Raw genomic sequence first — 5,437 nt, forward strand, 5'->3', positions numbered from 1 at the left:
CCTACACGGCTGACCGCAGTTCGAATCCCAGACCCGGTGGCTTGAAAACATGCCGGACACGTGTTTGTACATTCCCAAATCCTTAAAGGATGGAGAAGTGGAGGAGAAGGAATGGCAATGTGCTCCTGCCTCATTTGGAGGTTGCTTTCCTCCTTCTCCCTCTCTCTGTCTCTCTCTCTGGTGAGCACATGTGCCTTCTGGCAGATTAGTAACAAGAACGATTGTGGACATGACTTAACAATCTCCTCTGGACTACACATACTTCTCCCTCAAACAAACAAAACTGACCAACAAATACAGAGAGATAAAAGCAGGATTAACAGGGGCCACAATTTCCTGCTAAATTACGGCCCAGATGTCCGGACCTGTTTGAAAAGTTGAAAAACCTGTGCTCTCATTCCTCCAACTGTTTGTCCAGTTGACCTGAAAGTCTGTCTTTAGGAATTTATTCCTTCGGCATGATCTTTTCTCCCCAGATGTCTTGTAAAATGCAAATAACTGAGAAAACTGAGTTCAGCCATTATCAGACTTTAGCACTGTGTGCATTAAATTATGTATGCGATTTCTTCCCCCAAAGCTAGCCAGAAGGACCGAAGCTTGGGGAGGGATGTTTTGAAGGCTGTGGTATGAACGATGGGGTGCTGGTGTGAGACAGGGAGTCGGGCTCAGGTATAGAAAGGTAAGGGGGTGTCGCAGGAGAGAACAGGTGAACTTTCTGAGACAGGAGGAGGAGAACACTGCACACAAACGTTTCCAACTTCTCATTGATGCTGGAGGTCCGCTTAGGTTCACACCTGGATATTCTTTGGAGTTGTTTTCACTCAAAAGGCCTCGGTTTCTGGTGCTTCGATCAGAGTCCCGGACCAGCCTTTACTGGACGTGAGAGGTGATAACATCCAGATGTCGAAGGTGCATGCAGAATCGCTCTTCTCCAGCCAGTGTGCTGCTCTCCCACCTTCCTTTGGGTGTGTGTCCTCAACGCCTGTGGGAACATGTGACATTCAGTGTGCACTCTAAGGTAGTGAGCCTGAGGCAGACACGCAGAGCCAGGACATTGCACGCCCAGCAGCACGTACACCGTGTGGCGCAGTATGGAAGAGAGACAGGCTGCTTGTGTACGTTTGAGCAGTAAATGTGTTCCAGATGCTCTCACTGAGGGAAAGAGGAAGGGAGTTGGAGGGGCTGAATCTGCCCTGAGGCTCCTCTTGGGAGGTAGAGAGGCTGAGGGGCCTGGCACCCCCGGAGTGGAGCAGGGAAGGGGGCCAGGTGGAGCTTGCCCTGTGCTCCTCACCACTGCTCGGGGCCCATGTGATCCAGTCACAAAACACAGACTCGAGAAATTCAGAGGAGGCTTTAGACCTTCTGGTTCACCGGTCTTGTTTTATAGAAGAGGATTCCGAAGTTCAGAGAAGACACCGTTCCTGAGCTCACCTGCTGGGTGCTCTTTTATTATCCTGGACTAGCTTCTGGCCTGCCTAGCCTCTTGCCTTCTGGGCCTGCCCTTCCTAGGCCTCATGGCTCCCTTCCCTGTGATCACCAAGAGCACCTTCTGGGCCTCCTTGGTGAGGCTCTGTCCATCTCATGGTCCTGAGATGGCCACCCTCATCCCCAGGAGCTCTCGCCAGTCCTTGGTGGCCCCCCATTCCTGGGTATTGGACAAAGCCATCTTTGCTTCAGTTCATCCCTGCCTTTGTGTGAATGGAATCATCGACTTCATCAGAGCAGATTCCCTCCCTTCACCTCTTTTTGGTTCTATTTGGTAAGCAGGTCCCCCTAATTTGCCTTAATAAACACAGTATTTACTGTAAGGTTGTTTGGGTGCAGTACACAAATGAAGTCAGAGTCTAATAGCTCATTTAATCCTACAGATCATGTAATCGGGACAGCAATGAAAGGATAATCCATGAGTCATAGATCTTACCACACCTTAGGAGCCTTTGAAATGAGTTCGATGCCAAGTGACTTCAGCCTAGAAGAGGCACTGTCCCCTGATGACATGCCTTGAGGGTTTCCGTTGTGTTTATAAAAGGGCCATTATGTAATTCGACTCTGACGGGGAGGGGGGTGGTAAGAATAGGGTTCTAAGTATTCTCATTTTGATTTATGATGACACTCTACATGGATGGTCATGATTTTAAAGTTTTAATTTGAAAATAAAATGTTACAGATGTAATAAAACAAGAACCATCTTTTATACATTATAAGCATAAAATTGACTTTATTCATCTCCACATTGATTCTGAGAAATCACCATCAGGGAGGTTGAAAGCATCGCTGTAAGGTCTCGCGTTACTGGAGCTACTGGTTTCCCATCACGAGAGGCCGGTGCCACGAGAGGGTAGCGACCCACGTGCCTCGGTCTTTGCTTGTTTTTCCAGTTCCAGAGTGTGTTGATTTTCCACGTGCACCGCTTTGGCCTCTTTGTTCTGTAGCGCACATCTGTAAGAAGGCTGGCCTGGGCCAAGTCTGTGAAGCAAGCAAGGCAAACCTACCCATTCTGGGCACACATCTTTACCTCATTAGCATGTTCTAGCCAAACAAGTGTGTTTTGTTCTGTTTGGGTTTTGAGCTGGTCATTGTTGGTGCTCTGACATCAGGGATCTGGGTTTGTATTTAGTTTTGATATCTCACTAGATAATGCTTGGGTATTTGCAAAGTAATGTGGGCAAGTGATTATCAGTGTAGCATTTTATTGGGTTGTCAGAAAAGTCATGACACATTATTTTCTGTATTTTTATTTTTTTAAAGTTAATTAATTAATTTTAATTTGACACGAGAGGGAGTGAGAGAGAGAAAGTGAGAAAGCAAGCCGCCAGGTCCGGGGCTTGCATTGCGTTGGGCCATGAGGGAGTCCAGTGCCCTTAACCAGCACACTACCTGTGGGTCCACTTTTTTTCTATGCAAAAATGTCATGGCTTTTTTGTCAACCCAACAGTTGTAGATTAGAAAATGCAATAGTGGCACCATGATTTTCAGTATTTCCTTGTTATATCCACAAATAGGTTAGCTCCTGCGTTCTCTTTTCCTATCAAACTCATCCTCTAATAATTACTGCCAAGGAGGCTAAGTTATTTATAACCACAGGAATATAGGAGAGGAAGGAAAGAATGGTGACTCCTTGGGGACTTCACCCATTGGGCCATAGACTGTGATTCTTAGAAGCCAGACTAGTCTCATTCTAAACTTTTATGGGATATTTTTAGTTTGAAGAAATGAGACATAAGAAATTAACTTATGTCTCATCCCAGGCTGTCCTATGTCACTCTTCCTGTACAAGGTGACTTTTGACCTGACCAGTGTATCCTTAATAATTGCTGATTTATTTACAGAAACTCATTATGTGTGTATGTGCATACGTGCATGCGTATGTTGGGGGCTGTTGCCTTCCTTAAATTAACCTAATATCTACACTGGAATTCTGGAAGGAAAGGTTCATAGATTTTTAAGGTATTTAGGACATTAAAAAAAAATGAAGAAAAGGTATATGAATATTATGTGTTATGTTTTAGGTATAATTGAATGAGAAGAATTTATAATTAAACTATGCATTTATTTATAATGAAAATTTGTAATTAAACAATAACTCAAATTAGCCAAACAGAAATATTATTGTTTTTCTTAAATGAAATTTGTACAGAGTAGTAATAATGTGGTTAGATTCTGTGAGTGGATTATTCTCTGTTATAACTTAGGAAACGTGAGAAGATGCTTATACTTTAAGTTAGGAACCAGGACTTCTCCACGTAAATAAATATCCTAGAAGTCTCAGCATCCTTTATTCAAGGAGTACTCACTAAATGGCAGCTCATGAGGAAGGCATTGTCTGTGGACCTCCCTGTGGAGTAACTAACTGCTCTCCCATAGGCCTGTCCTGTACAAAGCGTGGTTGGGGTTTTAGATCTCCTGGTGTGGTAACATGTGTGTTCAGGTACCTGGTCCATCTATTAATGAGGATAATTACATATAACAAAATTGTATTTGGAAAACATCTGAGAATCTCAGAGACTGGCCATTAGCTTTTCTTAGGATAATCTATAGAAAAAAGAATTATTTCTCAGGAAAAGCGGTTTAGAAATTTTATTAAGAATTCTAGTTTCTTTAAAAGCATTAAAGATTTTTGTCATGTCCTATGTGATGTAAAATGTCAGGTATGCTGCTCTTTGGTTGTTCATTCTTTCTTTGGTGAACAATGTCCTGGAATCCTGTACTTTTTTCTATTTAATGTCCTTTTCTTTTTTTTCAGTTTTGGCTAGAGAGTATGTGAGCTAGCCAAAGAGAGAGAGATATCACCCCCCCACCCCATGGGGTTGGCCACACCACAATCCCTTTCCCTCCATTTCTCCTTTCAGGATTTTGGGCACACATGTGCATCCCGCATGTCTTTCAAGCCACCAGGTGCAAGATTCAAATTGTCGACTGGCCATGTGAGATCCAGCCACCTTAACCACCATGCCATCGGCTGGCCCTCCTTTTCTTTTTCCTACTATCTTTGTAACTCTGGATTCTGTCACCAGTATTCTATTTCAGTCATTCTCTATGAGGACTCCAGAAGTCTTCTGGGTCAATCACATGACCCTTCTAGTTTGCTATCCTACTCTGACCCATCAGTGGCACTGGTATGTACCTCTTTCTTCTTCTTTTTTTTGGAAAACTTTTAGTTTATGAATCCTCTTGTGAAGAATTTGCACAATCACTGCAAGTAGTCATTGCAGGATCTTTACTCCGACTTTTGGCCAGCACCAACATCGGCCTTTGCGGTCTCCCTGACTTTCTTCATTCGGTTCTTGTGTTCCTTCCACTGCTTTCTTGAGGTCTTTTTCTCCTCATGCAGGCCATGTGTTACAAGTCTGTTTGGGTTCATGTTTCTTTGCATAGTCCAGGGAATCGTCACACACGCCAAACCCAGTTGTTTTGCCACCACCAAAATGGGTTCTGAACCAAAACATAAAGATGACATCTGATGTGGTCTTCCCTGGCTTTCCCTGAATTTCTGTCCTAGGTACTGTTGCCTTCTGCAGGTGAACATCAGTGACCATTTGCTTCCTCTTGAGTAGCTGGTTGGTCCTGATTTCCTGATATGGATGCTTACTGTGCCATTCGTGATGGCGATCAAGCCTCTGACTTGTTGAGAATTCATTGGCTCTTGTCTCATGCATCAGCCTGGCTCTCCTCTCCCTTGTCTGACTATCCTTTCTTACACTCTCTTTCTTCTGTTCTTTTGGCTCTCATGTTCCCCACAGCTCTGCTCTGGCTCTCTGACCTGTGTGCACGCTGACTTTTGGCAGGTCATTTATAGTCTCTGTCTCTGCCCCGATTTCCCATCCCTGATTTCCCATGTCTATTTCCCACTGCTTGAAGGCCAGATGCATCACCACAGCTTCAGCTTAATGTGCATAAGACAGGACTTGCTGTCATTTCCTCAAACCAGCACCCTTCC

At 44.2% G+C, this 5,437-nt stretch overlaps 1 long non-coding RNA gene across 1 annotated transcript in view; it reads right to left on the bottom strand.

The window, feature by feature from the left end:
• Positions 1-409: 409 nt before the first annotated feature.
• LOC102482525 (uncharacterized) overlaps positions 410-5,437 on the bottom strand; it is a 22,479-nt gene continuing 17,451 nt past the window's right edge. The window contains exon 3 of the long non-coding RNA XR_001370700.2: positions 410-982. This is a non-coding gene — a long non-coding RNA (uncharacterized LOC102482525). The remainder of the gene's footprint in view (positions 983-5,437) is intronic.

This window comes from Tupaia chinensis, unplaced genomic scaffold (assembly GCF_000334495.1).
Source record: "Tupaia chinensis unplaced genomic scaffold, TupChi_1.0 Scaffold000362_1, whole genome shotgun sequence".
In the NCBI taxonomy this organism is placed as follows: domain Eukaryota; kingdom Metazoa; phylum Chordata; class Mammalia; order Scandentia; family Tupaiidae; genus Tupaia; species Tupaia belangeri.